Below are 19,528 nucleotides of genomic sequence, written 5' to 3' on the forward strand. Positions count from 1 at the left end.
ATAGAATGGTTTATATGTTGACTAGTTACCCTTAGATACCTAGAAAGACTTAACTTCTTAAAGCTAAAAGTCACGCTTTATAATATTTTTTCCAGAAAAAAAATTATCCTTAGTACCTACCTGATAAGACTTGCTATCTGATTTGGTGATTTGATGATATAAAGTTATGGTGGAAAAAACATCATTTTTACTTATTTCAAGTCCCTTGCTAGTTTGGCCTTCATGTGATAATTCATCACTTGGTGATAATTAAAAACAAAGAAACATTCTTATAAAAGGGAGAAGAAAGTTAAGAGAAAACCTGCAGAAACTGCCATCGCACGCAAACACACAATATTTTAAAAGATAGACTCATTGGCTTTAAATAGACTTATTCTCTGCCAGATATTATGTTTCGATTTATACAGAGACTTACCAAGTAATTCACCAAACATCCTGAGGGTGTCTTGAGAATTCATGGAACATGGGAGAGATGCTAGAAAGTTGAAAGTGATCAGCCATGAAGGTGCATTTCTGAATTGATTGCCACAGATGTTTTATAACAAAAAGCAATAATTGGTTTAGTAGAAATGTTTTATGATATCTTTGAGCCAACGCTGAAAGTCAACCCGGTGAACATACTATTTGTAAACATGAGCAATATTTTAAGTGCCACATGCTATCCTTTTAAAAATGAAGATAATGGGCCAGGCATGGTGGCTCACGCCTGTAATCCCAGGGGGGATGAGGCACGTGAATCACTTGAGGTCAAGAATTCGAGACCAGCCTAGCCAACATGGTGAAAGCATGTGTCTACTAAAAATACAAAAATTATCCTGGCATGGTGGTGTGCACCTGTAATCCCAGCTACTCGAGAGGCTGAGGCAGGAGAATTGCTTGAACCCAGGAGGTGGAGGTTGCAGTGAGCCAAGATTGCACTCCATCTTGGGTGACAGAGCAAAACTCTTGTCTCAAAAAAAAAAAATTAAGATAATGAAGTTATGTGGGGTAAGTTTGTAAATGATAGTGATAAATGTTGCACCAAGCATTATCATCAATTTACAGGGCTTGATTAGTACCGTGTCACAGAGTCATGTTTGGGTATATCTCAAGAGTTTTATTTATAGCTTAGATAATAATATACAAAGTATAATTATAAAATATGCAAGTAATAGTGTTACGAAGGAAAGAAAATAAGTTAAGGATATGAATCAAATAAAGGTCTCAATAGCCTTATAAAAATACTTGTAAAGGAAAAATAGAGTGTTTTAGTTGTGTACATAAAAATCAGTTTTAGCAATTCAACATCATTGTGGTAATAGTTTTAAAATTATAAGCACAAATTCTTTGATACTTACCTATTTAAGTAGTAAAGCTTAATTCCCCTCCTCATGAGTGTCTTAGGCTTAATTACTTTCCTCTAATCACTATAAGATGACAGCAGTGATGGTAAGCCACTTCTGTTATTAAGCTCTTTAAAAACAGGAAGTCCAGTCTTGGGTGCTGGTTTATTCTTGCATCATTTACTCTGGAGGAAGCCAGCTGCCATGTCATGAGGCAGCCCTATAGGAAGGCCCACATGACAAAGAACTGAAGTCACTTGGACATCAGCCAGCAAAAAACTGACGCCTATAGGCAACCTTCAACCTAGTGAGAGATTCTGAGACAAAACCTCCCAGATAAGCCACCATTAGATTCCTGATCTTCAGAAATTGTGAGATACAGTCAATATGTTTGTCATTACATAAAAATGTTTTTAAAACAAATGTTTCTAGCTGCTTAGTTTTAGGAGTAATTTGGCATGCAGCAATCCCTAACTAATATAGTCAGCATTTTATTTAGTAGCAGGATGTATGTAAAAATTATAAAATGGGCTTATGAGTACCTTAAAATTAATATACCTTTCCACTGCTTTAGTAGACAGATAATACATAGAATGAGAATCACATTTTACTCTGTGCTGAGTTTTGAGTGACACACTGATAAAGGAAAAGGGTGATGTGGACTAAGTGCAACTAAGTGTTACTAGGAAGAGTTTGGGAAGCTTAGCCTTGTGAGGAAAATGTGGTTAGGCACAGCAGAACAATGAACATTGTTCATTGTTTTATATACTTGAAATATCAACATATGAGAAAGCAAAAATGTTTTTATTGGTCAACATGGAATATATGCCTTAATTTTTGCTCAAAATAAGGATTTTTTATTCCAGCTTACAGAGAATGGGCTGCTTGAGCAGTAATTTTTCTATCATTAGAGATATTCAAATATATGCTGAGTCTGTGTTATTGAGAAATTTAGAGGATACAATTTTTAAAGCCACTTTCAGGGCTGAAATTCTATGAAATAATTATATGCTTGTGGATTATTTTACCTTGGCTATATTGTGGTAATGTTTAAGGAGGGTAAAAAAATACATATGCCAAAGTTGTCCTCAGACCAACTGAATCAGACTATATGGTGACAGGGCCTTTTATAAGCTCTCCTTTTGACTCTGAAGTGCAGTGAGTGTAAAATGATATTGATATATTCATTTCTTGGATTTTAACTTATAGAAGTAATATTTTATACATGTCATCTTGTATATGACAGACTTTCACTATGAAATGTTATTATATATTTAGAAAACGAAAGCTTACGAAAAAGGTACCTAATTTGACTATTTAAATGCCTAGGGTATTTTTGTAGTCATCAAATTCATTAAAAAATGGCATTAAAAATGGCATTCATTAAAAAATGTGAAGCAATAATTTTCCATAGTTTGTTTGTTAGCTAGTCCGAAAATAAATTTAGGAGTTAAGCCAGGGTAACAATAGTAATTAAAAATTACAGCAAATATTTACTAAACAGTTACTGTGTGATCAACACTATACTGAGGATTAACAAACAATTACTTATCTAAGTTGTATAATAGTCATGAATTAGATATTATATTCATCATTATTATATTTAATTCATATCAACTGATATATATTAATATATCATTAAATTAATTACATTTATTTTGTCCATATTAATTATATTATATTCATTCATTCAATTACTAAATTAAATTTATATATGCACACATATACACACAAAAAACTGTAAGGTATTAAAAATGTGTCCAAGGTTATTCAAAGTGTAATTTTTGGAGCAACTACTTGGACCTAGGCATTCCAGGCCCCAGAATGCTCACTCTTGACCATTATATTAAAGTTATTCATGTGGAACATAGCAATATCATCTAGCATAAGGGTTTCCTGTCTTTTTTTTAATCCCGTCTGCCAAAGACAAATCTGCATTTGTCCGATAAGTTCCTCCAAATTTTTACTTTTTGAAAAAGAAGGACTATTGCTTCCTAAGAGAGCAGCTGCTGTCAATTTGAGGAATAAAAAAGATGTAAGTAAGGTAAGAGAGAAAACAAGAGGACAGGAGTCCATGTCTGGACAGTGATGACTCCAGGGTAGCCTTGAGGTGTAAACAAATTTTAGGAGAAGGGGAAGAGATGTTACAAAATGTTTCAGGTTATAAATGGGGCCTTTTTGATGGAAAGGGTTCAAATATGCTGTGCATCTGAATGATTTTATATTCCTCTCTTTCTCTTGACTATAAGCTTCTTGGCAATGTCTTTTTCATCTTTGTTTCTGCCAAAATCTCAGAGAATGTATATAAGTTTCGTGATGGCTCAGGTTGTCAATATGTTTAGAACAACATAGTGACCACTGTATCACTGATTCATTAAAAGGATTTGAGGCTATCACCTATGCATAATGGGCAGTAAAAGTAAAGAAAATCATATGCAGTTAAGCTAGAAGAAATACAGAATGAAATATTTTCTTTTAGCATATCATTATCATATTAATACTATTTTCAATAGCAGTTAAGTCCCCAATTCCAAAGTGTGAAAATTCAATTCTTAATGCATTGCACTTGAGTATAAAACTAATTTTTAGTTTTGCCCTTTTCTTATATGAATTAAAAGAAGTAAAAAACCTCTAAACCCAATTTTAAAAATTAAGATTGAGGTCATTTTTAAAAGTAGTTCATTATTCATTAACTTGTGAACACAGCACTGGTATTGTTACATGATTATGGTACACTTATACAGCATTTTTTATTAGTAGACTAAATTAACATGTATTTTACAAGTATTTATTAGCTATTCTGAGAGTTGAATGAGTCACTTTAAGTTGCAAAGAATAAACCAAAGCCATTATTGCTCTTGTTTCATTGGATGGTAGTGCTATTATTACTATCATGAATAATAATGATTCATAGAGCATTGCACATGTTTCCATCTCAAAATGAGAGCTTTTAACCATGTGTGATCATCAAGATACAGTCTATGCCTCTTTGCAAACAGCTTTAGAAATAGCTGTGTCTGAAAGATTCATTTGTGGTTTATGTGATTGGCAGAACTCTTGAAATACAAGCTGCATTATTTGTAGGGCGTTTTTGACAGGCGGCCACGACCTGAATACACTGAATCTGATGGTCAATTCCAATTCTACTTAGGTTGTATAGATATGGATGTAAAGGGATGTTAGGTCACTGTGGCTGGCATGAAGCATAAAAAAACAGAGTCTTCAAGGAGTTATTCTCAACTGAAAGTGACATACAATAATAAGAAAACAATTCTAGACAAAATGAATAGAAACAGCAGGAGAAACAGAAAAAAAGGAGGAAAAGAAAGAAACAATAATATTTAATGGTAATTTTTTGGGGAGTGGAGAGGCTTATTCTTGCGTATGTGTGTGGAGGAGGCGGGACTGGAAAAGAGTTTCCTAGAATTATTGAGAAGTTAAGATACGAATCTATCTATTTCTGAGAGATATTTCAGCAATCACAACCCAAATGCATAATGGAAATCATCAATATTTTGGTTAATTCATTGTAGTCATTAAGACTATAAATTAAAAAAGAGAAGCAATTAAGGCATTTGCTGTACAATTTGCAAGATATTCAGAATTGGATCAGATTAGATTAGATAGAATGAGAGAAGTTCTAAAGAACTTGTGCAGGCATACACATGGATATAAATTTTCTTTATAAAGCCTTAGGTTGATGTAAGCATGTCCATAAGTTCAGCCTTAAAATGTAAATTTCCTTAGTCTGATAAATAATTTCTATGTGCTGTGTGGATTTGAGAAGCATTGTCTAGAAAATATTATTTACAAGACTAGAGTGATGGGATTTCTGGGACATATTATGGTTTTTAAGATTAGATACAATTATTCAGAAACCATAGTTTTTTTTTAATCGAAATCTAAGATTTGGGAGCCCTCTAGCCAACAGATACAGTGTTCCTACAGGATTAGGCTCTTAATTAAGTTGATGCCACGTTGTTAGCACTCTATTCCTTCCAAAGTATGTCAATGTAAACTTCTAGACCAGAAACATATGCCTAGACCTAACAAACTTTGTCCTGAGAAACTGTCAGTCTTAGTCTTATTGCACAGCTTCTTTCAGCAATTGTGAGATTCTAACTTGCATGTCAATTGTGTTTTTCGGATGACTCCTTGGGATTACTAACAAGGGTTATTTAAGGATGAGTCTTGATGACAGGCCTAACAAGTTTCTTAGTTTTGAAGACTAAACCGTAAGCTTAATTTTAACTCAGTCCTTGTAAGATAATAACAAAATTTCAGCAGCCCTGTTACTTCTAAATACTGATTGATTATAAACCAGTGACCACGGCTTACATTGTACACATCAATATAACAGGTAAAAATAAATCATGTCATTATAATACCGTCATTCACTTTTTCTTTTTTTTTTTTTTTTTTTTTTTTTTTTTTGAGACGGAGCCTTGCTCTGTCGCCCAGGCTGGAGTGCAGTGGCGTGATCTGGGCTCACTGCTAGCTCCGCCTCCCGGGTTCACGCCATTCTCCTGCCTCAGCCTCTCCGAGTAGCTGGGACTACAGGCGCCCGCCACCACGCCCGGCTAATTTTTTGTATTTTTAGTAGAGACAGAGTTTCACCGTGGTCTCGATCTCCTGACCTTGTGATCCGCCTGCCTCGGCCTCCCAAAGTGCTGGGATTACAAGCGTGAGCCACCGCGCCCGGCCCTCATTCACTTTTTCTAACATGCCAGGAAGGCACATTTATTTGGTTATTTATTATTTGTTTTTATTTTTTCTGGTCCTTTTTCTGCATGCATGTTACCTCATCTTTCATCTGAACACAACTCCTTTCTGTCATATGGTTCTCTTCAGCCTGTTTTAGCAAGCATCTTTTAGTCTAAAGAAATGGAAGCACACTTCGATCTAGACTAAGATTTGCCACTATTCACAGGTTTCAAAAAGAGCCAGTCTCCCAAAGGTTTGGTACCAGAAATTATAGATTCCTTAGGACCCAGGCAGGGATTTCTTTCCTTTGCTCAGCTCTGGTGCTATCTATAGACTCAATTCAATTCTTTCTTTTCCTCTGCTACTCTTCTCTCCTATCTCTCCTCCCACTTTCAACTTTCAACCACCTAAACTGTTTTTAGTGGTCTACTATGCACATGATCAAGAAGGGCCAGATTTAAATTTTTTAAGTTTTAAAAACTCTATTCCAGCCTCTGATAAATTAACTAGCTGCCTCTTATTCCACTTCAAATTTCTCCAGGGAGATAATCTGTCTCAGCTTGGATCATGTATGTCCCTTGACCAAATCAACAGCAATTAGGAGACAATGCCATGGAATAAAATCACATCTGCAAAGGTAACACACAGGTTAATGGGAGATCAGTTCTTGGCAGAAACCCTAACACCTTTGCGTCTGTAACTGTCTCTTCTTTTTCTATCGCCATTGAGTCCATTTCTTGGTCTAAAAACTAGTTTAGTTAATTTTTCTACAATATCATAATGCTAGTATTATATTTTGAAATATATATAATTTATAATTTATTTTACATTTAAAAAGTAATTGTTTATAATCTCTTAGTTCAGCATATGCATTTCCAACAGAGTTCCTTGTCTGCTTCTCTCAATTTTTATATTCGTTTATTCTGGTGTCACAACTTCCATTATTGGCATTTTACAGGACCATTTTATCTTCTGAGACTTTATTAGGAGAAATTCTTACAGAATATATTTTATGTTAGTCAGTGCTATCTAGAGAAACAGAACCAATAGAAGAAAGAAAGAGAGGCTCTTTTAAGGATTTCACTCACAGGATTGTGAAGCCTGGCAAGTCCAAATCTGCAGAGTGGGCTGGTAGGCTGGAGACCAGGGTGGAGTTGACGCTGCAGCTTCAATGCAAAGGCAGCGTGCTGATGGAATTCCTTCTTGCTCTGGGGAAGTCAGTCTTCTTTTGCTTAAGGCTTTCAACTGATTTAATGAGGTGCACACATTTTATGGAGGAAAATCTGCTTTCCTTAAAGTCTACTGATTTAAATATTGATCTCATTTAGAAATACTTTCACAGAAATATCCAGAATACTGTCTAACTGGATATCTGCTTTGTTCTAATTAAGCTGACACAAGAAATTAACCATCACACTTCTGTTACAGATATTTTGATAATTACATTTATTATAATTACTGAAAGTTGAAGAATAATATTGAGATGATGGGAGAAACAAAAAAATGTAAAAAGATATTTGCTTAGAATGTTACCTAAAATTAATTTCGATCACAATTTTTTGTGTCAACAAAATAAAGTCTAAATATTGTCTTGAAATAATAATTACAGAGGTTAAAGATCAAGTTTCAAGCCACAAGCATGAGATAAACATTGTAAATGGAGGTGAAAATAGGAAAAATACTAATTCTTTGGTTGATATTTTTCTCAATTATAATAGTAATGAAGTTAGATTATATGGTCTCAAACTCCTTTCTTCTCAAGCCTTTGTTTAACTCTATTTTCAATCTTGCATGCTGTGACTAACCTATTTAAAATTTAACTCATCCTATTCTCTGGCATTCTTCATCCCTCCTCCATCCTCTGCTTTTTCTTTTCTCCCTAGTACTTCCAATCTCTTTACATATCCTATAATTTACTTATCTTTAGCTTGTTGTTTATTGTTCATATTCCCTCCACTATAATGCAAATGCAGAGAGGGCAGATATATTTACACATTTTAGCTGATGTATCTTCAGTATCTAAAACAGTGTCTGGTGCATAGAAGATGCTCAATACATATTTGTTGAATAAATGAATGCACACATTCTCCGAACAACAAGGAGTCAATAAGAACATGTAACTTCCCAGTTTTCTAATTGCAAAATAAAATAACTTTTTTTCTTAGACTTAAAAGCCATATGTGAATTGCTTCCACTTCCTTCAGGCATTTCGTCTCCTTGACGTAAACTTACTTTCTTGTTGCTTCTTAAATATGCCAAAATTTGTTGTTACCTTGGGGCCTTTGTACCATTCCTTGAAATATTCTCCAATTGATTTTTATCAATGCAATTTTATTATTCAGATCTAGCCAGAAATATTGTCCTTTTAATGAAATCTTTAAATTGGCTCACCAATCTGAAAGAGCTATGCGTTACTTTATATAACATCACCCTATTTTATTTATTTACATAGAACTTAACTTTCTTTCTAGTTTGTCTTTGTTTTATTTTCTGTTCCTGCTATATGCAATAAATCACAATGAAATATTGCTAAATAAGAAAGTTACACAAAATTAAATAAAAAGTTATGGAAGTCATCTGAATGTTGAATAATAGGTGAAATTTGAAAAGTACATTAAATAATGAAAATAAATTGAATGTGTTTTCTTGGGGAAACTATGTCCCTAAAGGGTCATATTGTTGACTTTATTAAGAAAATTAGAAAGAAAATAGAAAAAAGATATTGTGGAAAATGAAAGATTTAAAAAAACTATATACAATTCTAATTAACAGTAGACAAATCTGACAGGTAACCAGTTAGGCAAATAAATAAGATGACAAAAAAAAAAGAAAAAAAAAAGAAGATCTTATAACAGTAAATAAATTTTATGATCTGTGATAAATATGATATTTTTAGTGAAACAGTCATGCACTGGATAACGACATTTCAGTCAATGATGGACTGTGTATACGACAGTGGTTCCATAAGATTGTAATAGAGCTGAAAAATTCCCATCGCCTGGTTATGTCATAGCCACCATAATGTCACGTCATAGCACAAGGCATCACTCACATGTTTGTGGTAACGCTGATGTAAACAAACCTACTATGCTGCCAGTCATATAAATGTATATCACAGACAATTATGTATAGGGCGTAATACTTGATAATGATAATAAACTGCTATGTTACTGGTTTATGTATTTACTGTACTACACTTTTAAACATTATTTTAGAATGCACTCCTTCTGCTTATTAAACATAAAAATTGACTGTAAAATAGCCTCAAGCAGGTTCTGCAGGAGGTATTCCAGAAGCAGGCATTGTTATCCCAGGAGATAGTGCCATCCCTGTTATTGCCCCTCAAGACCTTCCAGTGGGATAAGATGTGGAGGTGGAAGACAGGGATAGTAACCATCCTGACCCTATGTAGGCCTAGACTAAGGTGTGGGTTGTGTTTTAATTTTTAACAATGAACAGGTTTTAAAAATTAAAAAAATATATTTATAAATAATAACATAATAATGGGTTCATGTTTTAAGCTAGGCATTATTACACAAAAGTCAAAAAGTTAAAAAATAGCAAGTTTATAAAGTAAAAAAGTTACAGCAAACTAAGGCTAACTTCTTATTAAAGAAAGAAAATTTTAAAAATAAATTTAATGTAGGCTAAGTGTATAATATTTATAAAGTCTACAGTAGTGTACAGGAATGTCTGAGGCCTTCACATTCACTTACAGCTCACTCACTGACTCACCCAGAGAAACTCTACTAGTGAAAGCTCCATTCATGGTTAAGTGTCTTATAGAGGTGTCTCCTTTTATTTTAATACTGTATTTTTAGTGTACCTTTTCTTTCTTTTTTTAAATTTTTTAATTTTTTTTTGAGACTGAGTCTTGCTCTGTTGCCGGACTGGAGTGCAGTGGCGCGATCTCGGCACACTGCAACCTCTGCCTCCTGGATTCAAGCGATTCTCCTGCCTCAGCCTCCTGAGTAGCTGGGACTACAGCCACTCGCCACCACACCCAGCTAATTTTTTGTATTCTTAGTAGAGACGGGGTTTCACCATGTTGGCCAGGATGGTCTCGATCTCCTGACCTCATGATCCACCTGCCTCGGCCCCGTGCTGGGATTATAAGCATGAGCCACCGCGCTCTGCCTAGTATAACTTTTCTATGTTTAGATATGTTTAGATATACAAATACTGTTGTGTTCGTTACCTACAGTGCTCAGTACTGTAACTTGCTGTACAGGTTTGTAACCTAGAAGTGATGGCCTAGACCATATAACCTAGATGCGTGGTAGGTTATTCCATCTAGTTGTGTGTAAGTCCACTCTTTGATGTTTGCACAAGGATAAAATTGCCTAATAATGCATTTCTCAGAACATACCATTGCCAATAAGCAAAAACATGATTCTATTTTCTTTTCAAAACACATTTAAATGATAAAAACTGAGCCTCATTTTTTCTTAAACTTGATTGTACTTCCCATCTCTAATAATAGATTGTAATTCTCATCTCTTATAATAGAAAACAAAGTAACTTCTAATACAGAGTATGAGTTATTTACCTCTCCTAACTCTTATGAAAGCAAACAAACACACACTACACTTACTTTGGTGTCACCATCAAGATATTAACTTTTCCTCTTGAAGAACTTTAACGTAAGACTTTGAGTTTATTTCAAAAAAGAATGGTTTAGTGATCTACCAAAGTTTACGCCAAAATTAGAAATCACAATTGTTATTCCCTGATACTATGAGCATAGCTCATTTTCTCTTTTTCCTCCAGAAATGTTTCTTTGCTTGATCTTCTAAAAAAAAAGTCCATTTGAATGTTAATTCTGCTAATGTGACATGTGAATTTCTTAAATAATAGATGACATAAACGGGCGTAGAAATATAGCATAACCACAGCAATATAAAAAAATGCATAAATGTGCACAGTGTTCATGAAAAATAACAAATAACATGTTTAAATTGTTGTCTAAAACAATTAATAGCCTAACTCTGCTTCTTTTTTTTGAGACGGAGTCTTGCTCTGTTACCCAAGCTGGAGTCCAGTGGTGCAATATCGGCTCACTGCAACCTTCTGCCTCCTGGGTTCAAGCAATTCCCCTGCCTCAGCCTCCTGAGTAGCTGGGATTATAGGCGTGCACCACCAAGCCCAGCTAATTTTTGTATTTTTTTTTTTTATTAGAGACATGTTGATCAGGCTGGGTCTCGAACTCCTGACCTCGTGATTCACCCTCCTCAGCCTCCCAAAGTGCTGGGATTACAGGCGCGAGCCACTGCACCTGGCCAACTCTGCTTCTTGACTAAGAGAATACCCAGATAAAATCCCACAAAGGGATTTCATGATTTTACTTAACAGGAGTTCTCAGAAATAAATATGAGAATAAGGTTGAATATAGCAAAGCTATAGATTGTGAGAAAGGAGTACTTGGATCAGGGATGTTTGAAGTATTTGCTTTATAAGAACACGATGCCTAACTAACTAGATTGAAACATCTACAATGGAACCATCTACAAATGAGCTGGCTGACAGCGAAAACTGAGTGTCAAGTTTTTTTTTTTGTTGTTGTTGTTGTTTTTTTCTTTGAGACAGTGTCTGACTCTGTCACCCAGGCTGGAGTGCAGTGGTGCCATCTCAGCTCACTACAGCCTCCACCTCCCGGGTTCAAGCGATTCTCCTGCCTCAGCCTCTTGAGTGGCTGGGATTACAGGTGCCTGCCACTACACCCAGCTAGCGTCAAATTTAAGAGAGGTCCCTGATATGATTTGGGGAGTACAATGTCTTGTTTAGATTGCTTATCAATTCATGTGTAGGAGGAAAGGGCCAGGTAGGAGACTCAACGTTGACTTTGATATCCATCTTCATTCATTCATTCATAAATATTTATTCCAAGGCTTTGGCATGTGCTGAACAAAGAATAAAGAAATTAGCACTCTTATGAAGCACATATCTTAATGGGGTAGAAAGACAATGAACATGATAAATAAAAAATGGTAGATTACTTAGTAACGGGTATTAAAGGAAAAAGAATACAAAAAAGGGAAAACAATACAAAACAATACAAAATGCAAATAATACAAAATGCAGAGTATAAAAGAATACAAAATGCAGAGTAAATATGAAAAGTTTAAGTAGGTGGTCAGGGAAAGCCTCACTTGAAAGGGAGACTTTTGGGTGAAGACTTGAAGGAAATGAACAAACTAGCTATGTAGATATGTGCAGGAAGAGCATCATAGAGAAAAAAGCCATTACATATTTTTTGTTGGCTGATCTTGCCTGGCACATATAAGGAACAGAAAGGAGACAAATGTAACTGAAGTACATTGAATGAGGGGAAATGTAAAAGATGAGGTCATAGAGGAAATGAGTAGCAAGATCAAGTATGTCTTTATAGGTTGTGATAGTTTGAACGATTATTTCTAATTCCTTATTACGTCTTCCTTCCACATCCTTTGCCAGTACAGTCATATGAGCTGGTGAATGCAATGTGAGCAGAAATGACATTGTATGTCTTCAAGTTTAAGATTTAATGTGCATTACATGATTCTGTTCTCATTCTTGTGCTTCTGCCATCATCATAAAAAGAACATGGTTTCTGTAGATCGCTTGTCACAGAAAGAGGAGAGATATGTCAAGTAGATGTGAAAAAATCTGGGGCCTGAAGCCAAGTCTGATGAAGTCCAGCCAAGATCAATAGAGAAATTTGACTCCCAATCACCTGCCCCCCCTCCACCACCACACAGTGAAAGCACAGATAAGCAAGTAAAAACAATAAATAAATATTTATTTTAATCCACCAAGGTCATTGTAAGGATAGTGGCTTTTTCTCTGGATGATATTAAAAGCCCCTGCAAGGTTTTGAGAAAAGAAGTGAAAAGATAAACTTATATTAAAAAATATCTCTTCATCCTGTTGTATTGAAAATAGTGTCCAGGTAAAGAAGCCAGGAGTCTGGTTGGAAGCTATTTTGCTAATCCATGTGAAAAATAATGATGGCCTAGAAAAGTAGGGGAATGAGGGGTGCAAAGTATAAAAATTGGGTGTATAGTGTAAAATAGGATGTGTTGATAAATGTATTGAAGAAAGCAATAGAGAAGACATCGATAGAAATAAAGAATACAGAGAGACAGAGATATAGAGACAAAGACAGGGATGAGAAAGAGTTGGGGAGGAAGCGAGAGGTTATGGACAGCACAAAGGGTTTGAACTTGAAAAACTAGAAATGTTCAGCTGCCTTCTAGAGAAGTGGAGAAAACTGCAAGAAACCACTGATTTGAAGAAATGGGGACAGTATCTGTAGTATTCTGTTAGTTGTGGTGAATTAGAGATGTTTTAGAAAACCAAATAGTTATGTCTAGCACATAGACATTTGTGTCTGGAGGAGAAAGAAGAGTTCCAAGCTGGAGATGTGAGTCATGGGCTTTCTCTTCGAGGATTTTGCATGGGGCCAGGAAAGAAGACACATCAATAGTGAAAGAAATTTATTTGTTTGACAACTTCAGTTTCTACTGCACTTTCTATCTGGCATAACCCAACATTGTTTGATAAAGCTATAAAATCATGCTGTACTATACTTTCTTCCAAGAAAAGCTCAGTTGGTTTCTTGTTGCTCAACCCTCCTTTAACACATCTCTTTATATTATTATTCTTGGTTCTCTGTAATATATTTCTCACACTTTCTTTTCTCTATTGAAGCAGCCATTCATATCTCTACTTCTGTTTCTCTCAATCTATAATCTCATTTCAAATAGAAAAGATGAGTTTGAGCAAGGAAGAAACTAGTAACTGGTTAGAGTATTGACGGCTTCATGTGGTATTAGGGGAAAGGACATAAAAATTCCCTATTTATTGCTATTGTGTATATAACACACAAAGAATGACAAATAAATACCAATATATTAACAGTTAGACTTGTGTCTAATTTTCAATTACATAGAATATTGGTAAAGTTACTTTGAAGTATTTAGCTAAGGGCAGGAATCTAAGACAGGCCATCCCTTCCCCATAAAGGCCCTAGCCAAACCTTCTGACATTTCTGTCTTCTTGCACTACACTGCCTCAGCTGGTGGAGAGGAAACAGAAAAGAAAAAGCTAAAAGAGCCTGTATGTGACAGGCTGAGAGGCTATGTACCGCTTGCTTCATGCCGGGCAACAAATACAAGAAATTGCATATGGAAATTAATTTGATTTTAATGCCCCATAATACTGCCTGTTAGTAAATGTGACTGAATCAATAACTCAGGCCCTGATCAGGTAAGTGGATAATCTTTCTTTGGGGAGATGAATAAATCAGAGGTTTCAGCAGAGTCTTTAGTAGATGGATGGCCATTATCCCTCTCTTACAGTTTGTTCTTTCCTTAAACTGTTTCTATATCTTTATCCTTTTAACTAAATCCAGTGTCATTATTTGTGTTTCAAATGTCAAGCTCTATGTGTCCTTGAATTACCTCTAGTAGTATGTGCTATTTTCTTTGTGCTTACATCTATCTGGCATGCACCATTCATGTAATCATTACAACAAGCCTATGTTTTAGATATTGCTCTTTTATACATTTTACAGATGAGGAAATTCAGGCATAGAGAAATAAGTAAGCTTCCTAAAGCTGAACAGCTACTGAATGACATAACTAGGGTCCGAACCCAGGCCAATTGTGACTTTATAGTTTTGAACAATGTGTAAACAGCCTTATTTCTGGTTTCTTTAATTGTATGCTCTTTTTTCTTTTTTCTTCCTAAACTTTAGCTGAGATCACATTATTACATGACACGTTTCCCTTTGATCTTCCTACGCTCTCAAGTTTCCACCCTTTAAGTGTGTTTCCTTTATTAGTCATAAAGTAGCTTATGACCTTATTCCTGTTTTGGGGATGTAGGCTTTCTCTTTTGTATGTAGCTTGTCACCACACCTTCTAAATTTGGCACTTCTTTGAAATTTGACTTGTGTTCTCTGAAAGATATACAACACTTTCCCAAACATCAAATTCAGTGGGATTTTTTTGATTCTTCATCTTTCTTGATCTTGTTAAAGTAATAACTAAGAGAACATGGCTTCTGGCATTAAAAATGTCTAATTCTGAATCATGAATCCGTCATTTTCAAGCTAGGAGAAAAATGGCAATGTCTAATACTCCACTATATCTCTACAACTGACATTCCTCATAGTAATTGGTTTAGTAATATTACCCTTGCATGGTTCTTATGATCATTTAATAAAGGCTAGTAAATATGCATATGAAGAATTACAATTTTTTCTTAACATTAAAAAAAACTGACATACGCTTATAAAGTTCTTCACTGAAATAGCTGTCACCTTTTCTGCTTCTTCTCCTTTTGACACTGCCTACACATGAATCTTGGCAAAAGCTTTGTCATTGGACTACTTTTTTTCTTTCTATAAAAGTTTTACTCTCTGTGATATCATTCACTTTCAAAGCACCAACTGTCACCTCTATGCAGAAGCCTTCCAAATCCACTCTTGTCATAAGTTTTCTCTCCGAAGTGTCAAGTCCATATTCTCCATTGTCCCCTAAAATTTTTCACTTGAGTTTTCTGTCAAAACATAAAAATCACAGTATACACATAAAGAGGGAAAAAACCAAGAGGTTTCCTTCTAAATCAATTCTCTTTCACTTCAGATTTTATTTTAATTTTATTTTTATTTAGATGGAGCTTTGCTCTGTCACCCAGGCTGGAGTGCAGTGGAGCGGTCTCGGCTCACTGCAACCTCTGCCACCTGGGTTCAGGTGATTCTCCTGCCTCAGCCTTCTGATTAGCTGGGATTACAGGTGGGTGCCACCACATCCAGCTAATTTTTTTTTTTTTTTAGTAAAGACAGGGTTTTGTTATTTTGGCCAGGTTGGTCTCAAACTCCTGACCTCAAGTGACCCACCCACCTCGACCTCCCAAAGTGCTGGGATTACAGGCATGAGCCACCATGCCCGGTCAGATTTTATATTTTTGATGTTACTTTTCTGTCTGCCACTGAAGATTGATGCCATCATTCACCTGCCACCCCCCATCAGCTACCTAATCTAATCATAAACATATAACATTAAAACTGAAAAGAACTGAGAGTTTGTTAGCCCACTGCTTATCACAGATGAGTAAACATAAAACTAGATATGCAGCTAGATGTGGGGAGTCAGAACGAGAACCAAGTTTCCCAAATGCCAAGGCTGTAGATTTTCCTGTATAAAAACCTGAATCTGTTACTATTCTAAATAAAGTTATTTAGAATAGTTAGAATACACGTGTACTGTGGTGTATATTTAAGCTGAGTCCACTGTTTATAAGACAGACTCACTTCTTTCATTTGTGTGTTGTGACACTATTACCTGGAATACCTTCCTTGTCATTCACATACATCGCCCTTCAAAATTTACTGGATTTTGAGTGTCATCGACATTAATAGACAACTAACCCTTTTGGACTCTAAGTCTTTGTGGTCATAGTCTATTCATCTTTTCACCCACCGAAACATGGAGGCTAGTGCTTGACCCACAAGTATTTGCAAACAAACTATTAAATATGCAGTGTCAACTTTAGGCATAGGTCGATGTGGAAACCCAACTGACAACCCTGACTTTCTCTGGGAGAAACTGTTTGAAGAAAAGAAGAAAACATAAACAAAAAGCAGAATATTGTGATTTACCTGAGGCATGCAAGGTCAAATACACATCAGTATGGCATAACTATCAATAATATTACTTGAGCACCTGCGGGATACTAAGTGCTGTGAGCTATAGATGGCAACATAGAGAAGATATAGTTCTTACACTTGCTAGGCTCCATAGTATGATATAAATAAAAGACACACACAACCAGATAGATCAACCAATACAAGGTTAAATGCTGAAATTATGTAAAGAGTAAGAAAAGTTGTGGATTCCTTTGGCCGCATATGGCTCCCCAGAGCTATTTACTTTCCAAGGCAGGTGAGAGTTCTTATGGCTATACAATTTCTTAGCCTAGATATTAAATTATATCCCTCTCATATGTTATGATTTATTAATAACTAAAACCGATCCTTCAAGAAACTCTGACACCTGCATAAGCAACTACACTCTGCTTTATATTTATAGATGCAAGCTTGAAAGTTTAGGTGTAGCAGTATGAGAATTGGTTATTTTATCTTTTCAGTTATGTTTAATTATATGTGCCCTTACCTTTCAAAATATTATTTATTGGCTTCCTCAGGTACAATGGTCTTCTAGAAGTTAATACATCAAATTGTTATATATCCTCTTAACTATCCCTCTCTGATTTAGTTAGAGGCTGCCACATATTGTAATGCTACTTCAGGATAAGAGAATGCGTTCTTTTCTAACAAAAGCAATTACTCAAAGGGAAACACAGTGTCTTCATTCTGCCTATGTTCTGTTATCCAAATTACAGTTCCACTTTTATGAGAAACAGCTGGTCGCAAAATTGCTAGCTTGTTGTAGTTGCCCAGTGATTCACTTCATTTCTGAAGTTAAACCTGTTTGATTATGCATAATTGTTATTTATGTAGGTTTATGAATTTCAGTTATTTCAAGACTGTAAGAACTTGGTTCATACGTTTTGAAGGAGGAGCCAAGCTGCTTATATTCTCTGAACTCTATGAGTTTAAGAAAATCCTCACTCTGCCTCCAGCACTGGTTGTCAGATATTGTATTTTTAGACTTTTATTTTCACCATGTATCCCTGTTCTTAGAACACAACTGTGGTGAAGATATTCAGCCTTTCATCAAGAACCTGAGGACACATGTATTTTCCTAATCCTGAGTCATTTTGTCTCTTTTGTATGTGTGCTTTACCACTGTAGATTCACAAAATGAAACTGATTACTTTAGGGATGATTTCTTTCATGTCTCCTTCTGACACTGACTCCTTGAGGAAAGTGACCATGCCTGCCCTTTTACTTTGTACAATTGGATGAATGAATGAATAGATTAATAAATGAATGAAGTTTTCGGTAGTTTTTCAGCACTGCCGTATTGCTTTTCACTTCCATTGTCCAGCCAATTCCTTCTGCTTCTTCTAATCAATATCGTAACTCTCATTACCCCCATGCCTTTTCCAATGCATCAGTCACACTCAAGTATATATGCTCTCATGGTCAGAACAGGAGTTAGCTTTTTCCATTCTTTTTTTTTTTCCCTTTGCACAAATGAGGAAGTGTATTATCACTCTTTAATAAAAAAATTAGACAGCAAAGTTTTAAATCACTCTTAAATTCACCCTATTTTACTTATTTACATGAAACTTAACTGACTTTCTTTTTAGTTTATCTAAACTTCACTCTCTTCACCCTTTTTGCAAGTCGGAAGTGTTTTAACAAAGCTTCCTTTCTACCTTTTTTCTCCATCCATTCCTGCCTTCTTTCCTATCTACTTCCACTTTCTTTTTATTTTCGTCTTTCTTTTTCTCTTCATTTATTATGCCATTATGTAAAACTGTTCATTTACAGAAGGTAAGACCATTTATGACATATATAGATAAACACAACTATGTGTATATAGCCCAGCTCTCTGATGTTTATGTGCCCACTAAAGTATAGTCTTCTCCATAATCCTTTTTGTTGGCTCAATTTATGTACTTGGGATGCTGTTTGCTTTCAGAATAGGTTTTGGGCTCTTTGTTAAGATTTTTGCCTAGAAAGTAGGACTTCCTGCTTGTTTTCTAGTCATTTGTGTTAGTCATGCTGCAGTGGAACAACGAACAAGAACCATAGAAATGCTCCCCAAATTATATTTTATATAAACTTCAAATTATTCCTGCAAAAACTCTACCTGCAAATTGCTATGGCCTTGAATATCAACACTCATCTGGGTTCAGTATATTCTTTAATATGGAGATTTGGTGATACTTCTTGGGAGCATTCTGGGTGATGCAGTAAAATCCATTCCCAGCTTCCTACACTTTCTTTTGAGTTCTGTCATCTTATCTCACTGGCCCTCCCACTTTATAATAACATATAGTAATTACATGTATTTTATTTTAAGTCTTATGTTTGTTTAAAAAACAGCCTATGTGCCTTAGAATAAAATTCTGATCGAAACAGGAATGCAGAAGAATAATCAATGAATCTTTTGCTTTTGCAGGAGCCAAATAGGGACAGGGTAAGGGAGCTAGTGGAGTCACATTCACAGCATGTAGTTAGAAAACTATTGTCATCATCAAGATATAGAATATCCTGGTCAAGAGAAACACAGCCATTTACTAGTTCAAGGTTCTTGTCATTTGCTGTATTCTGTAATGATTAAAATTTATGTTCAATAGTGATGCATATTCTTCATGTTGCAGATATAACAAAATAAGAATTAAAAAAATTCGATATTATGAATTATTATTTTTGCAAACAGCCTACTAGTATGCTTCATTATAATGGAGTAAAATTATATAGTAAATGATTCAAATTTATTTTATTGTAAACTTTATCGAACAGCAATAGTAAACACTCACTGCATGCTCAGGCTTCTAGTTTCCTCTAAACCTATCACGGCTGTATGCTCATGTGGAACAGT

At 35.2% G+C, this 19,528-nt stretch overlaps 1 long non-coding RNA gene across 1 annotated transcript in view; it reads right to left on the bottom strand.

The window, feature by feature from the left end:
• Positions 1 to 415: 415 nt before the first annotated feature.
• Positions 416 to 19,528, bottom strand: part of LOC134732553 (uncharacterized) — a 68,420-nt gene continuing 49,307 nt past the window's right edge. Inside the window, exons 2-3 of the long non-coding RNA XR_010115869.1 lie at positions 7,115 to 7,271; positions 416 to 475 (exon numbers count right to left, since the gene is read on the bottom strand). This is a non-coding gene — a long non-coding RNA (uncharacterized lncRNA). The remainder of the gene's footprint in view (positions 476 to 7,114; positions 7,272 to 19,528) is intronic.

The sequence above is a fragment of the Symphalangus syndactylus genome, chromosome 15 (genome assembly GCF_028878055.3).
Source record: "Symphalangus syndactylus isolate Jambi chromosome 15, NHGRI_mSymSyn1-v2.1_pri, whole genome shotgun sequence".
Taxonomy (NCBI): domain Eukaryota; kingdom Metazoa; phylum Chordata; class Mammalia; order Primates; family Hylobatidae; genus Symphalangus; species Symphalangus syndactylus.